The sequence below is a fragment of the Rhinoderma darwinii genome, assembly GCF_050947455.1.
Source record: "Rhinoderma darwinii isolate aRhiDar2 chromosome 5 unlocalized genomic scaffold, aRhiDar2.hap1 SUPER_5_unloc_17, whole genome shotgun sequence".
In the NCBI taxonomy this organism is placed as follows: domain Eukaryota; kingdom Metazoa; phylum Chordata; class Amphibia; order Anura; family Rhinodermatidae; genus Rhinoderma; species Rhinoderma darwinii.
The window spans coordinates 428,800-455,530 of NW_027461773.1; the positions used below are offsets into that span (position 1 = coordinate 428,800).

The window sequence follows — 26,731 nt, forward strand, 5'->3', positions numbered from 1 at the left end:
GTCCAGTCCAGTGCTGCCTGCTGAGCAGCACTGACCAACACTGCCTGGGCCCAGGCTTTTATCTCTGAGGCCCCATTATGATGTCAGAAAGCTGGCTCTGGAATCCTGAGGGCTCCACTATGACACGTGCAAAGTTCCGTCTGAACTTTATATAAGACGGTGAGGCTCAGTCAGTCACTCAGTGTTGCCTGAGAGGGCAACACTGCAACAGCCGGCCGCCAGGCTGTCTTTTTTTTGCACAGCTAGTTGCCTCCAGGAGGCCACAAGAGGGAGACAAGGGACTGCAAAATGGAAAATAGGCATCCACCAACTTTACAGACAACTTCTCCTTGCTCCTACAACCTCCATCCTTGCACAGTTTGTTATTCTTCTAGGTAACATAGTAACAAATCCAAATTGCTGCTCTCTTTGTAGGCAAGCAAGGCTTTGTTGCAACTGCAATTCTTACTTCTTCTTGAAATGTAGGGACGACAGTACATTCCATCACATCCATCTAGTGTACACAGGTAGGTCCATTGTGGCGGGCAGGCGAGCGGGCGGGCTGCTTTATTGGCTGTTTGCTGTTCCCCTACTCCACTCCACTATTTGACTGTTGTGCTGCATCAATCAATCAATCAATCAATCAATCAATCAATCAATCAATCAATCAATCAATCAATCAATCAATCAGTGGCTGGCTCAGGTGCAGCTCTTTAACTTACCTAAAAGGGAGGGCGGAGAGAAGACAAGGAAGGTGAATGAGGTGTTCCAATGTGAAATGCCGGAAACACAGAAACACAGACGACACACAACAAGAGGTGGCAATCTATTCATTAATTGCATTTAATCAATGAGCTCATTATCACTCATGCATTGTCCAACAGGTGTTGAAATAATGGGATTAAAAGGGGAGATCCCTTCAGAAAGACAGAAACAATAGCAAAGACAAAAAACACTTTTGGAATCTGCTTTTAGTCAACACATAAGGAAAGGGTGCACCGGTCCTGGAAATACTGCAATACCAGGTCAATGCGTGGAGTGGACAGAGCAAGCTCTATTTCCATCTCCATTTAATATATGGTCCCCAGATAGGGGACGTATCAGATATTAAACTGATAAGAACAGATACTACACTTGATCTTAGCCAAAAGGCCGAGAAGCGATAACCCGAACGGGCCGCGCGTTGCCCGAGCCTGCCCGATACTGCTGTTCAGCCCTTGCAGCGATTCAGCCTACTTCTAGGCAATTCCATGGGGCCCTGCAGGCTCACACACTCACAGCTACACGGGAGGTGAATAAAGGCCGGAGAGGAAGCCAGACAGGATTTGCTTCTTTTGCTTGCACCACAATGCAGTGCTGAAAGAGGAGGAATCTACATAAAAACGCCTTCCTGGCAACGCCCAAATGCCCTGCTGCCATGCAGATAAACACTGGCAGCGGCAGCAAGTGCATGCCCACAGCCACCCCTTGTTCCTTCACACCTTGTATCAGCTGTAATCCAGTCCAGTCCAGTGCTGCCTGCTGAGCAGCACTGACCAACACTGCCTGGGCCCAGGCTTTTATCTCTGAGGCCCCATTATGATGTCAGAAAGCTGGCTCTGGAATCCTGAGGGCTCCACTATGACACGTGCAAAGTTCCGTCTGAACTTTATATAAGACGGTGAGGCTCAGTCAGTCACTCAGTGTTGCCTGAGAGGGCAACACTGCAACAGCCGGCCGCCAGGCTGTCTTTTTTTTGCACAGCTAGTTGCCTCCAGGAGGCCACAAGAGGGAGACAAGGGACTGCAAAATGGAAAATAGGCATCCACCAACTTTACAGACAAGTTCTCCTTGCTCCTACAACCTCCATCCTTGCACAGTTTGTTATTCTTCTAGGTAACATAGTAACAAATCCAAATTGCTGCTCTCTTTGTAGGCAAGCAAGGCTTTGTTGCAACTGCAATTCTTACTTCTTCTTGAAATGTAGGGACGACAGTACATTCCATCACATCCATCTAGTGTACACAGGTAGGTCCATTGTGGCGGGCAGGCGAGCGGGCGGGCTGCTTTATTGGCTGTTTGCTGTTCCCCTACTCCACTCCACTATTTGACTGTTGTGCTGCATCAATCAATCAATCAATCAATCAATCAATCAATCAATCAATCAATCAATCAATCAATCAATCAATCAATCAGTGGCTGGCTCAGGTGCAGCTCTTTAACTTACCTAAAAGGGAGGGCGGAGAGAAGACAAGGAAGGTGAATGAGGTGTTCCAATGTGAAATGCCGGAAACACAGAAACACAGACGACACACAACAAGAGGTGGCAATCTATTCATTAATTGCATTTAATCAATGAGCTCATTATCACTCATGCATTGTCCAACAGGTGTTGAAATAATGGGATTAAAAGGGGAGATCCCTTCAGAAAGACAGAAACAATAGCAAAGACAAAAAACACTTTTGGAATCTGCTTTTAGTCAACACATAAGGAAAGGGTGCACTGGTCCTGGAAATACTGCAATACCAGGTCAATGCGTGGAGTGGACAGAGCAAGCTCTATTTCCATCTCCCTGTTCTAAAAATCCATTTAATATATGGTCCCCAGATAGGGGACGTATCAGATATTAAACTGATAAGAACAGATACTACACTTGATCTTAGCCAAAAGGCCGAGAAGCGATAACCCGAACGGGCCGCGCGTTGCCCGAGCCTGCCCGATACTGCTGTTCAGCCCTTGCAGCGATTAAGCCTACTTCTAGGCAATTCCATGGGGCCCTGCAGGCTCACACACTCACAGCTACACGGGAGGTGAATAAAGGCCGGAGAGGAAGCCAGACAGGATTTGCTTCTTTTGCTTGCACCACAATGCAGTGCTGAAAGAGGAGGAATCTACATAAAAACGCCTTCCTGGCAACGCCCAAATGCCCTGCTGCCATGCAGATAAACACTGGCAGCGGCAGCAAGTGCATGCCCACAGCCACCCCTTGTTCCTTCACACCTTGTATCAGCTGTAATCCAGTCCAGTCCAGTGCTGCCTGCTGAGCAGCACTGACCAACACTGCCTGGGCCCAGGCTTTTATCTCTGAGGCCCCATTATGATGTCAGAAAGCTGGCTCTGGAATCCTGAGGGCTCCACTATGACACGTGCAAAGTTCCGTCTGAACTTTATATAAGACGGTGAGGCTCAGTCAGTCACTCAGTGTTGCCTGAGAGGGCAACACTGCAACAGCCGGCCGCCAGGCTGTCTTTTTTTTGCACAGCTAGTTGCCTCCAGGAGGCCACAAGAGGGAGACAAGGGACTGCAAAATGGAAAATAGGCATCCACCAACTTTACAGACAACTTCTCCTTGCTCCTACAACCTCCATCCTTGCACAGTTTGTTATTCTTCTAGGTAACATAGTAACAAATCCAAATTGCTGCTCTCTTTGTAGGCAAGCAAGGCTTTGTTGCAACTGCAATTCTTACTTCTTCTTGAAATGTAGGGACGACAGTACATTCCATCACATCCATCTAGTGTACACAGGTAGGTCCATTGTGGCGGGCAGGCGAGCGGGCGGGCTGCTTTATTGGCTGTTTGCTGTTCCCCTACTCCACTCCACTATTTGACTGTTGTGCTGCATCAATCAATCAATCAATCAATCAATCAATCAATCAATCAATCAATCAATCAATCAATCAATCAATCAGTGGCTGGCTCAGGTGCAGCTCTTTAACTTACCTAAAAGGGAGGGCGGAGAGAAGACAAGGAAGGTGAATGAGGTGTTCCAATGTGAAATGCCGGAAACACAGAAACACAGACGACACACAACAAGAGGTGGCAATCTATTCATTAATTGCATTTAATCAATGAGCTCATTATCACTCATGCATTGTCCAACAGGTGTTGAAATAATGGGATTAAAAGGGGAGATCCCTTCAGAAAGACAGAAACAATAGCAAAGACAAAAAACACTTTTGGAATCTGCTTTTAGTCAACACATAAGGAAAGGGTGCACCGGTCCTGGAAATACTGCAATACCAGGTCAATGCGTGGAGTGGACAGAGCAAGCTCTATTTCCATCTCCCTGTTCTAAAAATCCATTTAATATATGGTCCCCAGATAGGGGACGTATCAGATATTAAACTGATAAGAACAGATACTACACTTGATCTTAGCCAAAAGGCCGAGAAGCGATAACCCGAACGGGCCGCGCGTTGCCCGAGCCTGCCCGATACTGCTGTTCAGCCCTTGCAGCGATTAAGCCTACTTCTAGGCAATTCCATGGGGCCCTGCAGGCTCACACACTCACAGCTACACGGGAGGTGAATAAAGGCCGGAGAGGAAGCCAGACAGGATTTGCTTCTTTTGCTTGCACCACAATGCAGTGCTGAAAGAGGAGGAATCTACATAAAAACGCCTTCCTGGCAACGCCCAAATGCCCTGCTGCCATGCAGATAAACACTGGCAGCGGCAGCAAGTGCATGCCCACAGCCACCCCTTGTTCCTTCACACCTTGTATCAGCTGTAATCCAGTCCAGTCCAGTGCTGCCTGCTGAGCAGCACTGACCAACACTGCCTGGGCCCAGGCTTTTATCTCTGAGGCCCCATTATGATGTCAGAAAGCTGGCTCTGGAATCCTGAGGGCTCCACTATGACACGTGCAAAGTTCCGTCTGAACTTTATATAAGACGGTGAGGCTCAGTCAGTCACTCAGTGTTGCCTGAGAGGGCAACACTGCAACAGCCGGCCGCCAGGCTGTCTTTTTTTTGCACAGCTAGTTGCCTCCAGGAGGCCACAAGAGGGAGACAAGGGACTGCAAAATGGAAAATAGGCATCCACCAACTTTACAGACAACTTCTCCTTGCTCCTACAACCTCCATCCTTGCACAGTTTGTTATTCTTCTAGGTAACATAGTAACAAATCCAAATTGCTGCTCTCTTTGTAGGCAAGCAAGGCTTTGTTGCAACTGCAATTCTTACTTCTTCTTGAAATGTAGGGACGACAGTACATTCCATCACATCCATCTAGTGTACACAGGTAGGTCCATTGTGGCGGGCAGGCGAGCGGGCGGGCTGCTTTATTGGCTGTTTGCTGTTCCCCTACTCCACTCCACTATTTGACTGTTGTGCTGCATCAATCAATCAATCAATCAATCAATCAATCAATCAATCAATCAATCAATCAATCAGTGGCTGGCTCAGGTGCAGCTCTTTAACTTACCTAAAAGGGAGGGCGGAGAGAAGACAAGGAAGGTGAATGAGGTGTTCCAATGTGAAATGCCGGAAACACAGAAACACAGACGACACACAACAAGAGGTGGCAATCTATTCATTAATTGCATTTAATCAATGAGCTCATTATCACTCATGCATTGTCCAACAGGTGTTGAAATAATGGGATTAAAAGGGGAGATCCCTTCAGAAAGACAGAAACAATAGCAAAGACAAAAAACACTTTTGGAATCTGCTTTTAGTCAACACATAAGGAAAGGGTGCACCGGTCCTGGAAATACTGCAATACCAGGTCAATGCGTGGAGTGGACAGAGCAAGCTCTATTTCCATCTCCCTGTTCTAAAAATCCATTTAATATATGGTCCCCAGATAGGGGACGTATCAGATATTAAACTGATAAGAACAGATACTACACTTGATCTTAGCCAAAAGGCCGAGAAGCGATAACCCGAACGGGCCGCGCGTTGCCCGAGCCTGCCCGATACTGCTGTTCAGCCCTTGCAGCGATTCAGCCTACTTCTAGGCAATTCCATGGGGCCCTGCAGGCTCACACACTCACAGCTACACGGGAGGTGAATAAAGGCCGGAGAGGAAGCCAGACAGGATTTGCTTCTTTTGCTTGCACCACAATGCAGTGCTGAAAGAGGAGGAATCTACATAAAAACGCCTTCCTGGCAACGCCCAAATGCCCTGCTGCCATGCAGATAAACACTGGCAGCGGCAGCAAGTGCATGCCCACAGCCACCCCTTGTTCCTTCACACCTTGTATCAGCTGTAATCCAGTCCAGTCCAGTGCTGCCTGCTGAGCAGCACTGACCAACACTGCCTGGGCCCAGGCTTTTATCTCTGAGGCCCCATTATGATGTCAGAAAGCTGGCTCTGGAATCCTGAGGGCTCCACTATGACACGTGCAAAGTTCCGTCTGAACTTTATATAAGACGGTGAGGCTCAGTCAGTCACTCAGTGTTGCCTGAGAGGGCAACACTGCAACAGCCGGCCGCCAGGCTGTCTTTTTTTTTGCACAGCTAGTTGCCTCCAGGAGGCCACAAGAGGGAGACAAGGGACTGCAAAATGGAAAATAGGCATCCACCAACTTTACAGACAACTTCTCCTTGCTCCTACAACCTCCATCCTTGCACAGTTTGTTATTCTTCTAGGTAACATAGTAACAAATCCAAATTGCTGCTCTCTTTGTAGGCAAGCAAGGCTTTGTTGCAACTGCAATTCTTACTTCTTCTTGAAATGTAGGGACGACAGTACATTCCATCACATCCATCTAGTGTACACAGGTAGGTCCATTGTGGCGGGCAGGCGAGCGGGCGGGCTGCTTTATTGGCTGTTTGCTGTTCCCCTACTCCACTCCACTATTTGACTGTTGTGCTGCATCAATCAATCAATCAATCAATCAATCAATCAATCAATCAATCAGTGGCTGGCTCAGGTGCAGCTCTTTAACTTACCTAAAAGGGAGGGCGGAGAGAAGACAAGGAAGGTGAATGAGGTGTTCCAATGTGAAATGCCGGAAACACAGAAACACAGACGACACACAACAAGAGGTGGCAATCTATTCATTAATTGCATTTAATCAATGAGCTCATTATCACTCATGCATTGTCCAACAGGTGTTGAAATAATGGGATTAAAAGGGGAGATCCCTTCAGAAAGACAGAAACAATAGCAAAGACAAAAAACACTTTTGGAATCTGCTTTTAGTCAACACATAAGGAAAGGGTGCACCGGTCCTGGAAATACTGCAATACCAGGTCAATGCGTGGAGTGGACAGAGCAAGCTCTATTTCCATCTCCCTGTTCTAAAAATCCATTTAATATATGGTCCCCAGATAGGGGACGTATCAGATATTAAACTGATAAGAACAGATACTACACTTGATCTTAGCCAAAAGGCCGAGAAGCGATAACCCGAACGGGCCGCGCGTTGCCCGAGCCTGCCCGATACTGCTGTTCAGCCCTTGCAGCGATTCAGCCTACTTCTAGGCAATTCCATGGGGCCCTGCAGGCTCACACACTCACAGCTACACGGGAGGTGAATAAAGGCCGGAGAGGAAGCCAGACAGGATTTGCTTCTTTTGCTTGCACCACAATGCAGTGCTGAAAGAGGAGGAATCTACATAAAAACGCCTTCCTGGCAACGCCCAAATGCCCTGCTGCCATGCAGATAAACACTGGCAGCGGCAGCAAGTGCATGCCCACAGCCACCCCTTGTTCCTTCACACCTTGTATCAGCTGTAATCCAGTCCAGTCCAGTGCTGCCTGCTGAGCAGCACTGACCAACACTGCCTGGGCCCAGGCTTTTATCTCTGAGGCCCCATTATGATGTCAGAAAGCTGGCTCTGGAATCCTGAGGGCTCCACTATGACACGTGCAAAGTTCCGTCTGAACTTTATATAAGACGGTGAGGCTCAGTCAGTCACTCAGTGTTGCCTGAGAGGGCAACACTGCAACAGCCGGCCGCCAGGCTGTCTTTTTTTTGCACAGCTAGTTGCCTCCAGGAGGCCACAAGAGGGAGACAAGGGACTGCAAAATGGAAAATAGGCATCCACCAACTTTACAGACAAGTTCTCCTTGCTCCTACAACCTCCATCCTTGCACAGTTTGTTATTCTTCTAGGTAACATAGTAACAAATCCAAATTGCTGCTCTCTTTGTAGGCAAGCAAGGCTTTGTTGCAACTGCAATTCTTACTTCTTCTTGAAATGTAGGGACGACAGTACATTCCATCACATCCATCTAGTGTACACAGGTAGGTCCATTGTGGCGGGCAGGCGAGCGGGCGGGCTGCTTTATTGGCTGTTTGCTGTTCCCCTACTCCACTCCACTATTTGACTGTTGTGCTGCATCAATCAATCAATCAATCAATCAATCAATCAATCAATCAATCAATCAATCAATCAGTGGCTGGCTCAGGTGCAGCTCTTTAACTTACCTAAAAGGGAGGGCGGAGAGAAGACAAGGAAGGTGAATGAGGTGTTCCAATGTGAAATGCCGGAAACACAGAAACACAGACGACACACAACAAGAGGTGGCAATCTATTCATTAATTGCATTTAATCAATGAGCTCATTATCACTCATGCATTGTCCAACAGGTGTTGAAATAATGGGATTAAAAGGGGAGATCCCTTCAGAAAGACAGAAACAATAGCAAAGACAAAAAACACTTTTGGAATCTGCTTTTAGTCAACACATAAGGAAAGGGTGCACTGGTCCTGGAAATACTGCAATACCAGGTCAATGCGTGGAGTGGACAGAGCAAGCTCTATTTCCATCTCCCTGTTCTAAAAATCCATTTAATATATGGTCCCCAGATAGGGGACGTATCAGATATTAAACTGATAAGAACAGATACTACACTTGATCTTAGCCAAAAGGCCGAGAAGCGATAACCCGAACGGGCCGCGCGTTGCCCGAGCCTGCCCGATACTGCTGTTCAGCCCTTGCAGCGATTAAGCCTACTTCTAGGCAATTCCATGGGGCCCTGCAGGCTCACACACTCACAGCTACACGGGAGGTGAATAAAGGCCGGAGAGGAAGCCAGACAGGATTTGCTTCTTTTGCTTGCACCACAATGCAGTGCTGAAAGAGGAGGAATCTACATAAAAACGCCTTCCTGGCAACGCCCAAATGCCCTGCTGCCATGCAGATAAACACTGGCAGCGGCAGCAAGTGCATGCCCACAGCCACCCCTTGTTCCTTCACACCTTGTATCAGCTGTAATCCAGTCCAGTCCAGTGCTGCCTGCTGAGCAGCACTGACCAACACTGCCTGGGCCCAGGCTTTTATCTCTGAGGCCCCATTATGATGTCAGAAAGCTGGCTCTGGAATCCTGAGGGCTCCACTATGACACGTGCAAAGTTCCGTCTGAACTTTATATAAGACGGTGAGGCTCAGTCAGTCACTCAGTGTTGCCTGAGAGGGCAACACTGCAACAGCCGGCCGCCAGGCTGTCTTTTTTTTGCACAGCTAGTTGCCTCCAGGAGGCCACAAGAGGGAGACAAGGGACTGCAAAATGGAAAATAGGCATCCACCAACTTTACAGACAACTTCTCCTTGCTCCTACAACCTCCATCCTTGCACAGTTTGTTATTCTTCTAGGTAACATAGTAACAAATCCAAATTGCTGCTCTCTTTGTAGGCAAGCAAGGCTTTGTTGCAACTGCAATTCTTACTTCTTCTTGAAATGTAGGGACGACAGTACATTCCATCACATCCATCTAGTGTACACAGGTAGGTCCATTGTGGCGGGCAGGCGAGCGGGCGGGCTGCTTTATTGGCTGTTTGCTGTTCCCCTACTCCACTCCACTATTTGACTGTTGTGCTGCATCAATCAATCAATCAATCAATCAATCAATCAATCAATCAATCAATCAGTGGCTGGCTCAGGTGCAGCTCTTTAACTTACCTAAAAGGGAGGGCGGAGAGAAGACAAGGAAGGTGAATGAGGTGTTCCAATGTGAAATGCCGGAAACACAGAAACACAGACGACACACAACAAGAGGTGGCAATCTATTCATTAATTGCATTTAATCAATGAGCTCATTATCACTCATGCATTGTCCAACAGGTGTTGAAATAATGGGATTAAAAGGGGAGATCCCTTCAGAAAGACAGAAACAATAGCAAAGACAAAAAACACTTTTGGAATCTGCTTTTAGTCAACACATAAGGAAAGGGTGCACCGGTCCTGGAAATACTGCAATACCAGGTCAATGCGTGGAGTGGACAGAGCAAGCTCTATTTCCATCTCCCTGTTCTAAAAATCCATTTAATATATGGTCCCCAGATAGGGGACGTATCAGATATTAAACTGATAAGAACAGATACTACACTTGATCTTAGCCAAAAGGCCGAGAAGCGATAACCCGAACGGGCCGCGCGTTGCCCGAGCCTGCCCGATACTGCTGTTCAGCCCTTGCAGCGATTCAGCCTACTTCTAGGCAATTCCATGGGGCCCTGCAGGCTCACACACTCACAGCTACACGGGAGGTGAATAAAGGCCGGAGAGGAAGCCAGACAGGATTTGCTTCTTTTGCTTGCACCACAATGCAGTGCTGAAAGAGGAGGAATCTACATAAAAACGCCTTCCTGGCAACGCCCAAATGCCCTGCTGCCATGCAGATAAACACTGGCAGCGGCAGCAAGTGCATGCCCACAGCCACCCCTTGTTCCTTCACACCTTGTATCAGCTGTAATCCAGTCCAGTCCAGTGCTGCCTGCTGAGCAGCACTGACCAACACTGCCTGGGCCCAGGCTTTTATCTCTGAGGCCCCATTATGATGTCAGAAAGCTGGCTCTGGAATCCTGAGGGCTCCACTATGACACGTGCAAAGTTCCGTCTGAACTTTATATAAGACGGTGAGGCTCAGTCAGTCACTCAGTGTTGCCTGAGAGGGCAACACTGCAACAGCCGGCCGCCAGGCTGTCTTTTTTTTGCACAGCTAGTTGCCTCCAGGAGGCCACAAGAGGGAGACAAGGGACTGCAAAATGGAAAATAGGCATCCACCAACTTTACAGACAACTTCTCCTTGCTCCTACAACCTCCATCCTTGCACAGTTTGTTATTCTTCTAGGTAACATAGTAACAAATCCAAATTGCTGCTCTCTTTGTAGGCAAGCAAGGCTTTGTTGCAACTGCAATTCTTACTTCTTCTTGAAATGTAGGGACGACAGTACATTCCATCACATCCATCTAGTGTACACAGGTAGGTCCATTGTGGCGGGCAGGCGAGCGGGCGGGCTGCTTTATTGGCTGTTTGCTGTTCCCCTACTCCACTCCACTATTTGACTGTTGTGCTGCATCAATCAATCAATCAATCAATCAATCAATCAATCAATCAATCAATCAATCAATCAATCAGTGGCTGGCTCAGGTGCAGCTCTTTAACTTACCTAAAAGGGAGGGCGGAGAGAAGACAAGGAAGGTGAATGAGGTGTTCCAATGTGAAATGCCGGAAACACAGAAACACAGACGACACACAACAAGAGGTGGCAATCTATTCATTAATTGCATTTAATCAATGAGCTCATTATCACTCATGCATTGTCCAACAGGTGTTGAAATAATGGGATTAAAAGGGGAGATCCCTTCAGAAAGACAGAAACAATAGCAAAGACAAAAAACACTTTTGGAATCTGCTTTTAGTCAACACATAAGGAAAGGGTGCACCGGTCCTGGAAATACTGCAATACCAGGTCAATGCGTGGAGTGGACAGAGCAAGCTCTATTTCCATCTCCCTGTTCTAAAAATCCATTTAATATATGGTCCCCAGATAGGGGACGTATCAGATATTAAACTGATAAGAACAGATACTACACTTGATCTTAGCCAAAAGGCCGAGAAGCGATAACCCGAACGGGCCGCGCGTTGCCCGAGCCTGCCCGATACTGCTGTTCAGCCCTTGCAGCGATTCAGCCTACTTCTAGGCAATTCCATGGGGCCCTGCAGGCTCACACACTCACAGCTACACGGGAGGTGAATAAAGGCCGGAGAGGAAGCCAGACAGGATTTGCTTCTTTTGCTTGCACCACAATGCAGTGCTGAAAGAGGAGGAATCTACATAAAAACGCCTTCCTGGCAACGCCCAAATGCCCTGCTGCCATGCAGATAAACACTGGCAGCGGCAGCAAGTGCATGCCCACAGCCACCCCTTGTTCCTTCACACCTTGTATCAGCTGTAATCCAGTCCAGTCCAGTGCTGCCTGCTGAGCAGCACTGACCAACACTGCCTGGGCCCAGGCTTTTATCTCTGAGGCCCCATTATGATGTCAGAAAGCTGGCTCTGGAATCCTGAGGGCTCCACTATGACACGTGCAAAGTTCCGTCTGAACTTTATATAAGACGGTGAGGCTCAGTCAGTCACTCAGTGTTGCCTGAGAGGGCAACACTGCAACAGCCGGCCGCCAGGCTGTCTTTTTTTTGCACAGCTAGTTGCCTCCAGGAGGCCACAAGAGGGAGACAAGGGACTGCAAAATGGAAAATAGGCATCCACCAACTTTACAGACAACTTCTCCTTGCTCCTACAACCTCCATCCTTGCACAGTTTGTTATTCTTCTAGGTAACATAGTAACAAATCCAAATTGCTGCTCTCTTTGTAGGCAAGCAAGGCTTTGTTGCAACTGCAATTCTTACTTCTTCTTGAAATGTAGGGACGACAGTACATTCCATCACATCCATCTAGTGTACACAGGTAGGTCCATTGTGGCGGGCAGGCGAGCGGGCGGGCTGCTTTATTGGCTGTTTGCTGTTCCCCTACTCCACTCCACTATTTGATTGTTGTGCTGCATCAATCAATCAATCAATCAATCAATCAATCAATCAATCAATCAATCAGTGGCTGGCTCAGGTGCAGTTCTTTAACTTACCTAAAAGGGAGGGCGGAGAGAAGACAAGGAAGGTGAATGAGGTGTTCCAATGTGAAATGCCGGAAACACAGAAACACAGACGACACACAACAAGAGGTGGCAATCTATTCATTAATTGCATTTAATCAATGAGCTCATTATCACTCATGCATTGTCCAACAGGTGTTGAAATAATGGGATTAAAAGGGGAGATCCCTTCAGAAAGACAGAAACAATAGCAAAGACAAAAAACACTTTTGGAATCTGCTTTTAGTCAACACATAAGGAAAGGGTGCACCGGTCCTGGAAATACTGCAATACCAGGTCAATGCGTGGAGTGGACAGAGCAAGCTCTATTTCCATCTCCCTGTTCTAAAAATCCATTTAATATATGGTCCCCAGATAGGGGACGTATCAGATATTAAACTGATAAGAACAGATACTACACTTGATCTTAGCCAAAAGGCCGAGAAGCGATAACCCGAACGGGCCGCGCGTTGCCCGAGCCTGCCCGATACTGCTGTTCAGCCCTTGCAGCGATTCAGCCTACTTCTAGGCAATTCCATGGGGCCCTGCAGGCTCACACACTCACAGCTACACGGGAGGTGAATAAAGGCCGGAGAGGAAGCCAGACAGGATTTGCTTCTTTTGCTTGCACCACAATGCAGTGCTGAAAGAGGAGGAATCTACATAAAAACGCCTTCCTGGCAACGCCCAAATGCCCTGCTGCCATGCAGATAAACACTGGCAGCGGCAGCAAGTGCATGCCCACAGCCACCCCTTGTTCCTTCACACCTTGTATCAGCTGTAATCCAGTCCAGTCCAGTGCTGCCTGCTGAACAGCACTGACCAACACTGCCTGGGCCCAGGCTTTTATCTCTGAGGCCCCATTATGATGTCAGAAAGCTGGCTCTGGAATCCTGAGGGCTCCACTATGACACGTGCAAAGTTCCGTCTGAACTTTATATAAGACGGTGAGGCTCAGTCAGTCACTCAGTGTTGCCTGAGAGGGCAACACTGCAACAGCCGGCCGCCAGGCTGTCTTTTTTTTGCACAGCTAGTTGCCTCCAGGAGGCCACAAGAGGGAGACAAGGGACTGCAAAATGGAAAATAGGCATCCACCAACTTTACAGACAACTTCTCCTTGCTCCTACAACCTCCATCCTTGCACAGTTTGTTATTCTTCTAGGTAACATAGTAACAAATCCAAATTGCTGCTCTCTTTGTAGGCAAGCAAGGCTTTGTTGCAACTGCAATTCTTACTTCTTCTTGAAATGTAGGGACGACAGTACATTCCATCACATCCATCTAGTGTACACAGGTAGGTCCATTGTGGCGGGCAGGCGAGCGGGCGGGCTGCTTTATTGGCTGTTTGCTGTTCCCCTACTCCACTCCACTATTTGACTGTTGTGCTGCATCAATCAATCAATCAATCAATCAATCAATCAATCAATCAGTGGCTGGCTCAGGTGCAGCTCTTTAACTTACCTAAAAGGGAGGGCGGAGAGAAGACAAGGAAGGTGAATGAGGTGTTCCAATGTGAAATGCCGGAAACACAGAAACACAGACGACACACAACAAGAGGTGGCAATCTATTCATTAATTGCATTTAATCAATGAGCTCATTATCACTCATGCATTGTCCAACAGGTGTTGAAATAATGGGATTAAAAGGGGAGATCCCTTCAGAAAGACAGAAACAATAGCAAAGACAAAAAACACTTTTGGAATCTGCTTTTAGTCAACACATAAGGAAAGGGTGCACCGGTCCTGGAAATACTGCAATACCAGGTCAATGCGTGGAGTGGACAGAGCAAGCTCTATTTCCATCTCCCTGTTCTAAAAATCCATTTAATATATGGTCCCCAGATAGGGGACGTATCAGATATTAAACTGATAAGAACAGATACTACACTTGATCTTAGCCAAAAGGCCGAGAAGCGATAACCCGAACGGGCCGCGCGTTGCCCGAGCCTGCCCGATACTGCTGTTCAGCCCTTGCAGCGATTCAGCCTACTTCTAGGCAATTCCATGGGGCCCTGCAGGCTCACACACTCACAGCTACACGGGAGGTGAATAAAGGCCGGAGAGGAAGCCAGACAGGATTTGCTTCTTTTGCTTGCACCACAATGCAGTGCTGAAAGAGGAGGAATCTACATAAAAACGCCTTCCTGGCAACGCCCAAATGCCCTGCTGCCATGCAGATAAACACTGGCAGCGGCAGCAAGTGCATGCCCACAGCCACCCCTTGTTCCTTCACACCTTGTATCAGCTGTAATCCAGTCCAGTCCAGTGCTGCCTGCTGAGCAGCACTGACCAACACTGCCTGGGCCCAGGCTTTTATCTCTGAGGCCCCATTATGATGTCAGAAAGCTGGCTCTGGAATCCTGAGGGCTCCACTATGACACGTGCAAAGTTCCGTCTGAACTTTATATAAGACGGTGAGGCTCAGTCAGTCACTCAGTGTTGCCTGAGAGGGCAACACTGCAACAGCCGGCCGCCAGGCTGTCTTTTTTTTGCACAGCTAGTTGCCTCCAGGAGGCCACAAGAGGGAGACAAGGGACTGCAAAATGGAAAATAGGCATCCACCAACTTTACAGACAACTTCTCCTTGCTCCTACAACCTCCATCCTTGCACAGTTTGTTATTCTTCTAGGTAACATAGTAACAAATCCAAATTGCTGCTCTCTTTGTAGGCAAGCAAGGCTTTGTTGCAACTGCAATTCTTACTTCTTCTTGAAATGTAGGGACGACAGTACATTCCATCACATCCATCTAGTGTACACAGGTAGGTCCATTGTGGCGGGCAGGCGAGCGGGCGGGCTGCTTTATTGGCTGTTTGCTGTTCCCCTACTCCACTCCACTATTTGACTGTTGTGCTGCATCAATCAATCAATCAATCAATCAATCAATCAATCAATCAATCAATCAATCAATCAGTGGCTGGCTCAGGTGCAGCTCTTTAACTTACCTAAAAGGGAGGGCGGAGAGAAGACAAGGAAGGTGAATGAGGTGTTCCAATGTGAAATGCCGGAAACACAGAAACACAGACGACACACAACAAGAGGTGGCAATCTATTCATTAATTGCATTTAATCAATGAGCTCATTATCACTCATGCATTGTCCAACAGGTGTTGAAATAATGGGATTAAAAGGGGAGATCCCTTCAGAAAGACAGAAACAATAGCAAAGACAAAAAACACTTTTGGAATCTGCTTTTAGTCAACACATAAGGAAAGGGTGCACCGGTCCTGGAAATACTGCAATACCAGGTCAATGCGTGGAGTGGACAGAGCAAGCTCTATTTCCATCTCCCTGTTCTAAAAATCCATTTAATATATGGTCCCCAGATAGGGGACGTATCAGATATTAAACTGATAAGAACAGATACTACACTTGATCTTAGCCAAAAGGCCGAGAAGCGATAACCCGAACGGGCCGCGCGTTGCCCGAGCCTGCCCGATACTGCTGTTCAGCCCTTGCAGCGATTCAGCCTACTTCTAGGCAATTCCATGGGGCCCTGCAGGCTCACACACTCACAGCTACACGGGAGGTGAATAAAGGCCGGAGAGGAAGCCAGACAGGATTTGCTTCTTTTGCTTGCACCACAATGCAGTGCTGAAAGAGGAGGAATCTACATAAAAACGCCTTCCTGGCAACGCCCAAATGCCCTGCTGCCATGCAGATAAACACTGGCAGCGGCAGCAAGTGCATGCCCACAGCCACCCCTTGTTCCTTCACACCTTGTATCAGCTGTAATCCAGTCCAGTCCAGTGCTGCCTGCTGAGCAGCACTGACCAACACTGCCTGGGCCCAGGCTTTTATCTCTGAGGCCCCATTATGATGTCAGAAAGCTGGCTCTGGAATCCTGAGGGCTCCACTATGACACGTGCAAAGTTCCGTCTGAACTTTATATAAGACGGTGAGGCTCAGTCAGTCACTCAGTGTTGCCTGAGAGGGCAACACTGCAACAGCCGGCCGCCAGGCTGTCTTTTTTTTGCACAGCTAGTTGCCTCCAGGAGGCCACAAGAGGGAGACAAGGGACTGCAAAATGGAAAATAGGCATCCACCAACTTTACAGACAACTTCTCCTTGCTCCTACAACCTCCATCCTTGCACAGTTTGTTATTCTTCTAGGTAACATAGTAACAAATCCAAATTGCTGCTCTCTTTGTAGGCAAGCAAGGCTTTGTTGCAACTGCAATTCTTACTTCTTCTTGAAATGTAGGGACGACAGTACATTCCATCACATCCATCTAGTGTACACAGGTAGGTCCATTGTGGCGGGCAGGCGAGCGGGCGGGCTGCTTTATTGGCTGTTTGCTGTTCCCCTACTCCACTCCACTATTTGACTGTTGTGCTGCATCAATCAATCAATCAATCAATCAATCAATCAATCAATCAATCAATCAATCAGTGGCTGGCTCAGGTGCAGCTCTTTAACTTACCTAAAAGGGAGGGCGGAGAGAAGACAAGGAAGGTGAATGAGGTGTTCCAATGTGAAATGCCGGAAACACAGAAACACAGACGACACACAACAAGAGGTGGCAATCTATTCATTAATTGCATTTAATCAATGAGCTCATTATCACTCATGCATTGTCCAACAGGTGTTGAAATAATGGGATTAAAAGGGGAGATCCCTTCAGAAAGACAGAAACAATAGCAAAGACAAAAAACACTTTTGGAATCTGCTTTTAGTCAACACATAAGGAAAGGGTGCACCGGTCCTGGAAATACTGCAATACCAGGTCAATGCGTGGAGTGGACAGAGCAAGCTCTATTTCCATCTCCCTGTTCTAAAAATCTTAATATATGGTCCCCAGATAGGGGACGTATCAGATATTAAACTGATAAGAACAGATACTACACTTGATCTTAGCCAAAAGGCCGAGAAGCGATAACCCGAACGGGCCGCGCGTTGCCCGAGCCTGCCCGATACTGCTGTTCAGCCCTTGCAGCGATTCAGCCTACTTCTAGGCAATTCCATGGGGCCCTGCAGGCTCACACACTCACAGCTACACGGGAGGTGAATAAAGGCCGGAGAGGAAGCCAGACAGGATTTGCTTCTTTTGCTTGCACCACAATGCAGTGCTGAAAGAGGAGGAATCTACATAAAAACGCCTTCCTGGCAACGCCCAAATGCCCTGCTGCCATGCAGATAAACACTGGCAGCGGCAGCAAGTGCATGCCCACAGCCACCCCTTGTTCCTTCACACCTTGTATCAGCTGTAATCCAGTCCAGTCCAGTGCTGCCTGCTGAGCAGCACTGACCAACACTGCCTGGGCCCAGGCTTTTATCTCTGAGGCCCCATTATGATGTCAGAAAGCTGGCTCTGGAATCCTGAGGGCTCCACTATGACACGTGCAAAGTTCCGTCTGAACTTTATATAAGACGGTGAGGCTCAGTCAGTCACTCAGTGTTGCCTGAGAGGGCAACACTGCAACAGCCGGCCGCCAGGCTGTCTTTTTTTTGCACAGCTAGTTGCCTCCAGGAGGCCACAAGAGGGAGACAAGGGACTGCAAAATGGAAAATAGGCATCCACCAACTTTACAGACAACTTCTCCTTGCTCCTACAACCTCCATCCTTGCACAGTTTGTTATTCTTCTAGGTAACATAGTAACAAATCCAAATTGCTGCTCTCTTTGTAGGCAAGCAAGGCTTTGTTGCAACTGCAATTCTTACTTCTTCTTGAAATGTAGGGACGACAGTACATTCCATCACATCCATCTAGTGTACACAGGTAGGTCCATTGTGGCGGGCAGGCGAGCGGGCGGGCTGCTTTATTGGCTGTTTGCTGTTCCCCTACTCCACTCCACTATTTGACTGTTGTGCTGCATCAATCAATCAATCAATCAATCAATCAATCAATCAATCAATCAATCAGTGGCTGGCTCAGGTGCAGCTCTTTAACTTACCTAAAAGGGAGGGCGGAGAGAAGACAAGGAAGGTGAATGAGGTGTTCCAATGTGAAATGCCGGAAACACAGAAACACAGACGACACACAACAAGAGGTGGCAATCTATTCATTAATTGCATTTAATCAATGAGCTCATTATCACTCATGCATTGTCCAACAGGTGTTGAAATAATGGGATTAAAAGGGGAGATCCCTTCAGAAAGACAGAAACAATAGCAAAGACAAAAAACACTTTTGGAATCTGCTTTTAGTCAACACATAAGGAAAGGGTGCACCGGTCCTGGAAATACTGCAATACCAGGTCAATGCGTGGAGTGGACAGAGCAAGCTCTATTTCCATCTCCCTGTTCTAAAAATCCATTTAATATATGGTCCCCAGATAGGGGACGTATCAGATATTAAACTGATAAGAACAGATACTACACTTGATCTTAGCCAAAAGGCCGAGAAGCGATAACCCGAACGGGCCGCGCGTTGCCCGAGCCTGCCCGATACTGCTGTTCAGCCCTTGCAGCGATTCAGCCTACTTCTAGGCAATTCCATGGGGCCCTGCAGGCTCACACACTCACAGCTACACGGGAGGTGAATAAAGGCCGGAGAGGAAGCCAGACAGGATTTGCTTCTTTTGCTTGCACCACAATGCAGTGCTGAAAGAGGAGGAATCTACATAAAAACGCCTTCCTGGCAACGCCCAAATGCCCTGCTGCCATGCAGATAAACACTGGCAGCGGCAGCAAGTGCATGCCCACAGCCACCCCTTGTTCCTTCACACCTTGTATCAGCTGTAATCCAGTCCAGTCCAGTGCTGCCTGCTGAGCAGCACTGACCAACACTGCCTGGGCCCAGGCTTTTATCTCTGAGGCCCCATTATGATGTCAGAAAGCTGGCTCTGGAATCCTGAGGGCTCCACTATGACACGTGCAAAGTTCCGTCTGAACTTTATATAAGACGGTGAGGCTCAGTCAGTCACTCAGTGTTGCCTGAGAGGGCAACACTGCAACAGCCGGCCGCCAGGCTGTCTTTTTTTTGCACAGCTAGTTGCCTCCAGGAGGCCACAAGAGGGAGACAAGGGACTGCAAAATGGAAAATAGGCATCCACCAACTTTACAGACAACTTCTCCTTGCTCCTACAACCTCCATCCTTGCACAGTTTGTTATTCTTCTAGGTAACATAGTAACAAATCCAAATTGCTGCTCTCTTTGTAGGCAAGCAAGGCTTTGTTGCAACTGCAATTCTTACTTCTTCTTGAAATGTAGGGACGACAGTACATTCCATCACATCCATCTAGTGTACACAGGTAGGTCCATTGTGGCGGGCAGGCGAGCGGGCGGGCTGCTTTATTGGCTGTTTGCTGTTCCCCTACTCCACTCCACTATTTGACTGTTGTGCTGCATCAATCAATCAATCAATCAATCAATCAATCAATCAATCAATCAATCAATCAATCAATCACTCAGTGGCTGGCTCAGGTGCAGCTCTTTAACTTACCTAAAAGGGAGGGCGGAGAGAAGACAAGGAAGGTGAATGAGGTGTTCCAATGTGAAATGCCGGAAACACAGAAACACAGACGACACACAACAAGAGGTGGCAATCTATTCATTAATTGCATTTAATCAATGAGCTCATTATCACTCATGCATTGTCCAACAGGTGTTGAAATAATGGGATTAAAAGGGGAGATCCCTTCAGAAAGACAGAAACAATAGCAAAGACAAAAAACACTTTTGGAATCTGCTTTTAGTCAACACATAAGGAAAGGGTGCACCGGTCCTGGAAATACTGCAATACCAGGTCAATGCGTGGAGTGGACAGAGCAAGCTCTATTTCCATCTCCCTGTTCTAAAAATCCATTTAATATATGGTCCCCAGATAGGGGACGTATCAGATATTAAACTGATAAGAACAGATACTACACTTGATCTTAGCCAAAAGGCCGAGAAGCGATAACCCGAACGGGCCGCGCGTTGCCCGAGCCTGCCCGATACTGCTGTTCAGCCCTTGCAGCGATTCAGCCTACTTCTAGGCAATTCCATGGGGCCCTGCAGGCTCACACACTCACAGCTACACGGGAGGTGAATAAAGGCCGGAGAGGAAGCCAGACAGGATTTGCTTCTTTTGCTTGCACCACAATGCAGTGCTGAAAGAGGAGGAATCTACATAAAAACGCCTTCCTGGCAACGCCCAAATGCCCTGCTGCCATGCAGATAAACACTGGCAGCGGCAGCAAGTGCATGCCCACAGCCACCCCTTGTTCCTTCACACCTTGTATCAGCTGTAATCCAGTCCAGTCCAGTGCTGCCTGCTGAGCAGCACTGACCAACACTGCCTGGGCCCAGGCTTTTATCTCTGAGGCCCCATTATGATGTCAGAAAGCTGGCTCTGGAATCCTGAGGGCTCCACTATGACACGTGCAAAGTTCCGTCTGAACTTTATATAAGACGGTGAGGCTCAGTCAGTCACTCAGTGTTGCCTGAGAGGGCAACACTGCAACAGCCGGCCGCCAGGCTGTCTTTTTTTTGCACAGCTAGTTGCCTCCAGGAGGCCACAAGAGGGAGACAAGGGACTGCAAAATGGAAAATAGGCATCCACCAACTTTACAGACAACTTCTCCTTGCTCCTACAACCTCCATCCTTGCACAGTTTGTTATTCTTCTAGGTAACATAGTAACAAATCCAAATTGCTGCTCTCTTTGTAGGCAAGCAAGGCTTTGTTGCAACTGCAATTCTTACTTCTTCTTGAAATGTAGGGACGACAGTACATTCCATCACATCCATCTAGTGTACACAGGTAGGTCCATTGTGGCGGGCAGGCGAGCGGGCGGGCTGCTTTATTGGCTGTTTGCTGTTCCCCTACTCCACTCCACTATTTGACTGTTGTGCTGCATCAATCAATCAATCAATCAATCAATCAATCAATCAATCAATCAATCAATCAATCAATCAATCAATCAATCAGTGGCTGGCTCAGGTGCAGCTCTTTAACTTACCTAAAAGGGAGGGCGGAGAGAAGACAAGGAAGGTGAATGAGGTGTTCCAATGTGAAATGCCGGAAACACAGAAACACAGACAATCTATTCATTAATTGCATTTAATCAATGAGCTCATTATCACTCATGCATTGTCCAACAGGTGTTGAAATAATGGGATTAAAAGGGGAGATCCCTTCAGAAAGACAGAAACAATAGCAAAGACAAAAAACACTTTTGGAATCTGCTTTTAGTCAACACATAAGGAAAGGGTGCACCGGTCCTGGAAATACTGCAATACCAGGTCAATGCGTGGAGTGGACAGAGCAAGCTCTATTTCCATCTCCCTGTTCTAAAAATCCATTTAATATATGGTCCCCAGATAGGGGACGTATCAGATATTAAACTGATAAGAACAGATACTACACTTGATCTTAGCCAAAAGGCCGAGAAGCGATAACCCGAACGGGCCGCGCGTTGCCCGAGCCTGCCCGATACTGCTGTTCAGCCCTTGCAGCGATTCAGCCTACTTCTAGGCAATTCCATGGGGCCCTGCAGGCTCACACACTCACAGCTACACGGGAGGTGAATAAAGGCCGGAGAGGAAGCCAGACAGGATTTGCTTCTTTTGCTTGCACCACAATGCAGTGCTGAAAGAGGAGGAATCTACATAAAAACGCCTTCCTGGCAACGCCCAAATGCCCTGCTGCCATGCAGATAAACACTGGCAGCGGCAGCAAGTGCATGCCCACAGCCACCCCTTGTTCCTTCACACCTTGTATCAGCTGTAATCCAGTCCAGTCCAGTGCTGCCTGCTGAGCAGCACTGACCAACACTGCCTGGGCCCAGGCTTTTATCTCTGAGGCCCCATTATGATGTCAGAAAGCTGGCTCTGGAATCCTGAGGGCTCCACTATGACACGTGCAAAGTTCCGTCTGAACTTTATATAAGACGGTGAGGCTCAGTCAGTCACTCAGTGTTGCCTGAGAGGGCAACACTGCAACAGCCGGCCGCCAGGCTGTCTTTTTTTTGCACAGCTAGTTGCCTCCAGGAGGCCACAAGAGGGAGACAAGGGACTGCAAAATGGAAAATAGGCATCCACCAACTTTACAGACAACTTCTCCTTGCTCCTACAACCTCCATCCTTGCACAGTTTGTTATTCTTCTAGGTAACATAGTAACAAATCCAAATTGCTGCTCTCTTTGTAGGCAAGCAAGGCTTTGTTGCAACTGCAATTCTTACTTCTTCTTGAAATGTAGGGACGACAGTACATTCCATCACATCCATCTAGTGTACACAGGTAGGTCCATTGTGGCGGGCAGGCGAGCGGGCGGGCTGCTTTATTGGCTGTTTGCTGTTCCCCTACTCCACTCCACTATTTGACTGTTGTGCTGCATCAATCAATCAATCAATCAATCAATCAATCAATCAATCAATCAATCAATCAATCAGTGGCTGGCTCAGGTGCAGCTCTTTAACTTACCTAAAAGGGAGGGCGGAGAGAAGACAAGGAAGGTGAATGAGGTGTTCCAATGTGAAATGCCGGAAACACAGAAACACAGACGACACACAACAAGAGGTGGCAATCTATTCATTAATTGCATTTAATCAATGAGCTCATTATCACTCATGCATTGTCCAACAGGTGTTGAAATAATGGGATTAAAAGGGGAGATCCCTTCAGAAAGACAGAAACAATAGCAAAGACAAAAAACACTTTTGGAATCTGCTTTTAGTCAACACATAAGGAAAGGGTGCACCGGTCCTGGAAATACTGCAATACCAGGTCAATGCGTGGAGTGGACAGAGCAAGCTCTATTTCCATCTCCCTGTTCTAAAAATCCATTTAATATATGGTCCCCAGATAGGGGACGTATCAGATATTAAACTGATAAGAACAGATACTACACTTGATCTTAGCCAAAAGGCCGAGAAGCGATAACCCGAACGGGCCGCGCGTTGCCCGAGCCTGCCCGATACTGCTGTTCAGCCCTTGCAGCGATTCAGCCTACTTCTAGGCAATTCCATGGGGCCCTGCAGGCTCACACACTCACAGCTACACGGGAGGTGAATAAAGGCCGGAGAGGAAGCCAGACAGGATTTGCTTCTTTTGCTTGCACCACAATGCAGTGCTGAAAGAGGAGGAATCTACATAAAAACGCCTTCCTGGCAACGCCCAAATGCCCTGCTGCCATGCAGATAAACACTGGCAGCGGCAGCAAGTGCATGCCCACAGCCACCCCTTGTTCCTTCACACCTTGTATCAGCTGTAATCCAGTCCAGTCCAGTGCTGCCTGCTGAGCAGCACTGACCAACACTGCCTGGGCCCAGGCTTTTATCTCTGAGGCCCCATTATGATGTCAGAAAGCTGGCTCTGGAATCCTGAGGGCTCCACTATGACACGTGCAAAGTTCCGTCTGAACTTTATATAAGACGGTGAGGCTCAGTCAGTCACTCAGTGTTGCCTGAGAGGGCAACACTGCAACAGCCGGCCGCCAGGCTGTCTTTTTTTTGCACAGCTAGTTGCCTCCAGGAGGCCACAAGAGGGAGACAAGGGACTGCAAAATGGAAAATAGGCATCCACCAACTTTACAGACAACTTCTCCTTGCTCCTACAACCTCCATCCTTGCACAGTTTGTTATTCTTCTAGGTAACATAGTAACAAATCCAAATTGCTGCTCTCTTTGTAGGCAAGCAAGGCTTTGTTGCAACTGCAATTCTTACTTCTTCTTGAAATGTAGGGACGACAGTACATTCCATCACATCCATCTAGTGTACACAGGTAGGTCCATTGTGGCGGGCAGGCGAGCGGGCGGGCTGCTTTATTGGCTGTTTGCTGTTCCCCTACTCCACTCCACTATTTGACTGTTGTGCTGCATCAATCAATCAATCAATCAATCAATCAATCAATCAATCAATCAGTGGCTGGCTCAGGTGCAGCTCTTTAACTTACCTAAAAGGGAGGGCGGAGAGAAGACAAGGAAGGTGAATGAGGTGTTCCAATGTGAAATGCCGGAAACACAGAAACACAGACGACACACAACAAGAGGTGGCAATCTATTCATTAATTGCATTTAATCAATGAGCTCATTATCACTCATGCATTGTCCAACAGGTGTTGAAATAATGGGATTAAAAGGGGAGATCCCTTCAGAAAGACAGAAACAATAGCAAAGACAAAAAACACTTTTGGAATCTGCTTTTAGTCAACACATAAGGAAAGGGTGCACCGGTCCTGGAAATACTGCAATACCAGGTCAATGCGTGGAGTGGACAGAGCAAGCTCTATTTCCATCTCCCTGTTCTAAAAATCCATTTAATATATGGTCCCCAGATAGGGGACGTATCAGATATTAAACTGATAAGAACAGATACTACACTTGATCTTAGCCAAAAGGCCGAGAAGCGATAACCCGAACGGGCCGCGCGTTGCCCGAGCCTGCCCGATACTGCTGTTCAGCCCTTGCAGCGATTCAGCCTACTTCTAGGCAATTCCATGGGGCCCTGCAGGCTCACACACTCACAGCTACACGGGAGGTGAATAAAGGCCGGAGAGGAAGCCAGACAGGATTTGCTTCTTTTGCTTGCACCACAATGCAGTGCTGAAAGAGGAGGAATCTACATAAAAACGCCTTCCTGGCAACGCCCAAATGCCCTGCTGCCATGCAGATAAACACTGGCAGCGGCAGCAAGTGCATGCCCACAGCCACCCCTTGTTCCTTCACACCTTGTATCAGCTGTAATCCAGTCCAGTCCAGTGCTGCCTGCTGAGCAGCACTGACCAACACTGCCTGGGCCCAGGCTTTTATCTCTGAGGCCCCATTATGATGTCAGAAAGCTGGCTCTGGAATCCTGAGGGCTCCACTATGACACGTGCAAAGTTCCGTCTGAACTTTATATAAGACGGTGAGGCTCAGTCAGTCACTCAGTGTTGCCTGAGAGGGCAACACTGCAACAGCCGGCCGCCAGGCTGTCTTTTTTTTGCACAGCTAGTTGCCTCCAGGAGGCCACAAGAGGGAGACAAGGGACTGCAAAATGGAAAATAGGCATCCACCAACTTTACAGACAACTTCTCCTTGCTCCTACAACCTCCATCCTTGCACAGTTTGTTATTCTTCTAGGTAACATAGTAACAAATCCAAATTGCTGCTCTCTTTGTAGGCAAGCAAGGCTTTGTTGCAACTGCAATTCTTACTTCTTCTTGAAATGTAGGGACGACAGTACATTCCATCACATCCATCTAGTGTACACAGGTAGGTCCATTGTGGCGGGCAGGCGAGCGGGCGGGCTGCTTTATTGGCTGTTTGCTGTTCCCCTACTCCACTCCACTATTTGACTGTTGTGCTGCATCAATCAATCAATCAATCAATCAATCAATCAATCAATCAATCAATCAGTGGCTGGCTCAGGTGCAGCTCTTTAACTTACCTAAAAGGGAGGGCGGAGAGAAGACAAGGAAGGTGAATGAGGTGTTCCAATGTGAAATGCCGGAAACACAGAAACACAGACGACACACAACAAGAGGTGGCAATCTATTCATTAATTGCATTTAATCAATGAGCTCATTATCACTCATGCATTGTCCAACAGGTGTTGAAATAATGGGATTAAAAGGGGAGATCCCTTCAGAAAGACAGAAACAATAGCAAAGACAAAAAACACTTTTGGAATCTGCTTTTAGTCAACACATAAGGAAAGGGTGCACCGGTCCTGGAAATACTGCAATACCAGGTCAATGCGTGGAGTGGACAGAGCAAGCTCTATTTCCATCTCCCTGTTCTAAAAATCCATTTAATATATGGTCCCCAGATAGGGGACGTATCAGATATTAAACTGATAAGAACAGATACTACACTTGATCTTAGCCAAAAGGCCGAGAAGCGATAACCCGAACGGGCCGCGCGTTGCCCGAGCCTGCCCGATACTGCTGTTCAGCCCTTGCAGCGATTCAGCCTACTTCTAGGCAATTCCATGGGGCCCTGCAGGCTCACACACTCACAGCTACACGGGAGGTGAATAAAGGCCGGAGAGGAAGCCAGACAGGATTTGCTTCTTTTGCTTGCACCACAATGCAGTGCTGAAAGAGGAGGAATCTACATAAAAACGCCTTCCTGGCAACGCCCAAATGCCCTGCTGCCATGCAGATAAACACTGGCAGCGGCAGCAAGTGCATGCCCACAGCCACCCCTTGTTCCTTCACACCTTGTATCAGCTGTAATCCAGTCCAGTCCAGTGCTGCCTGCTGAGCAGCACTGACCAACACTGCCTGGGCCCAGGCTTTTATCTCTGAGGCCCCATTATGAT

General features: G+C 47.8%; 17 non-coding genes and 1 pseudogene across 17 annotated transcripts; all 18 read right to left on the reverse strand.

Moving 5' to 3' along the window:
* Positions 1-967: 967 nt before the first annotated feature.
* LOC142686462 (U2 spliceosomal RNA) lies at positions 968-1,143 on the reverse strand (annotated as a pseudogene).
* Positions 1,144-2,451: 1,308 nt separating this feature from the next.
* Positions 2,452-2,642, reverse strand: LOC142686169 (U2 spliceosomal RNA). The gene has a single exon (XR_012855542.1). It is a non-coding gene; the product is annotated as a U2 spliceosomal RNA (small nuclear RNA).
* A 1,304-nt stretch (positions 2,643-3,946) lies between these two features.
* Positions 3,947-4,137, reverse strand: LOC142686308 (U2 spliceosomal RNA). Its single transcript, XR_012855668.1, has one exon. It is a non-coding gene; the product is annotated as a U2 spliceosomal RNA (small nuclear RNA).
* Positions 4,138-5,429: 1,292 nt separating this feature from the next.
* On the reverse strand, positions 5,430-5,620 carry LOC142686309 (U2 spliceosomal RNA). Its single transcript, XR_012855669.1, has one exon. It is a non-coding gene; the product is annotated as a U2 spliceosomal RNA (small nuclear RNA).
* Positions 5,621-6,901: 1,281 nt separating this feature from the next.
* On the reverse strand, positions 6,902-7,092 carry LOC142686312 (U2 spliceosomal RNA). The gene has a single exon (XR_012855671.1). It is a non-coding gene; the product is annotated as a U2 spliceosomal RNA (small nuclear RNA).
* A 1,292-nt stretch (positions 7,093-8,384) lies between these two features.
* On the reverse strand, positions 8,385-8,575 carry LOC142686292 (U2 spliceosomal RNA). Its single transcript, XR_012855653.1, has one exon. It is a non-coding gene; the product is annotated as a U2 spliceosomal RNA (small nuclear RNA).
* A 1,284-nt stretch (positions 8,576-9,859) lies between these two features.
* LOC142686313 (U2 spliceosomal RNA) lies at positions 9,860-10,050 on the reverse strand. Its single transcript, XR_012855672.1, has one exon. It is a non-coding gene; the product is annotated as a U2 spliceosomal RNA (small nuclear RNA).
* A 1,296-nt stretch (positions 10,051-11,346) lies between these two features.
* LOC142686314 (U2 spliceosomal RNA) lies at positions 11,347-11,537 on the reverse strand. Its single transcript, XR_012855673.1, has one exon. It is a non-coding gene; the product is annotated as a U2 spliceosomal RNA (small nuclear RNA).
* A 1,284-nt stretch (positions 11,538-12,821) lies between these two features.
* LOC142686315 (U2 spliceosomal RNA) lies at positions 12,822-13,012 on the reverse strand. Its single transcript, XR_012855674.1, has one exon. It is a non-coding gene; the product is annotated as a U2 spliceosomal RNA (small nuclear RNA).
* A 1,276-nt stretch (positions 13,013-14,288) lies between these two features.
* On the reverse strand, positions 14,289-14,479 carry LOC142686316 (U2 spliceosomal RNA). The gene has a single exon (XR_012855675.1). It is a non-coding gene; the product is annotated as a U2 spliceosomal RNA (small nuclear RNA).
* A 1,292-nt stretch (positions 14,480-15,771) lies between these two features.
* Positions 15,772-15,962, reverse strand: LOC142686317 (U2 spliceosomal RNA). The gene has a single exon (XR_012855676.1). It is a non-coding gene; the product is annotated as a U2 spliceosomal RNA (small nuclear RNA).
* Positions 15,963-17,250: 1,288 nt separating this feature from the next.
* On the reverse strand, positions 17,251-17,438 carry LOC142686450 (U2 spliceosomal RNA). Its single transcript, XR_012855796.1, has one exon. It is a non-coding gene; the product is annotated as a U2 spliceosomal RNA (small nuclear RNA).
* A 1,284-nt stretch (positions 17,439-18,722) lies between these two features.
* LOC142686318 (U2 spliceosomal RNA) lies at positions 18,723-18,913 on the reverse strand. Its single transcript, XR_012855677.1, has one exon. It is a non-coding gene; the product is annotated as a U2 spliceosomal RNA (small nuclear RNA).
* A 1,300-nt stretch (positions 18,914-20,213) lies between these two features.
* Positions 20,214-20,404, reverse strand: LOC142686319 (U2 spliceosomal RNA). The gene has a single exon (XR_012855678.1). It is a non-coding gene; the product is annotated as a U2 spliceosomal RNA (small nuclear RNA).
* Positions 20,405-21,692: 1,288 nt separating this feature from the next.
* LOC142686320 (U2 spliceosomal RNA) lies at positions 21,693-21,883 on the reverse strand. Its single transcript, XR_012855679.1, has one exon. It is a non-coding gene; the product is annotated as a U2 spliceosomal RNA (small nuclear RNA).
* A 1,292-nt stretch (positions 21,884-23,175) lies between these two features.
* LOC142686323 (U2 spliceosomal RNA) lies at positions 23,176-23,366 on the reverse strand. The gene has a single exon (XR_012855680.1). It is a non-coding gene; the product is annotated as a U2 spliceosomal RNA (small nuclear RNA).
* Positions 23,367-24,646: 1,280 nt separating this feature from the next.
* LOC142686325 (U2 spliceosomal RNA) lies at positions 24,647-24,837 on the reverse strand. Its single transcript, XR_012855682.1, has one exon. It is a non-coding gene; the product is annotated as a U2 spliceosomal RNA (small nuclear RNA).
* A 1,284-nt stretch (positions 24,838-26,121) lies between these two features.
* LOC142686326 (U2 spliceosomal RNA) lies at positions 26,122-26,312 on the reverse strand. Its single transcript, XR_012855683.1, has one exon. It is a non-coding gene; the product is annotated as a U2 spliceosomal RNA (small nuclear RNA).
* Between the last annotated feature and the right edge of the window lie 419 nt (positions 26,313-26,731).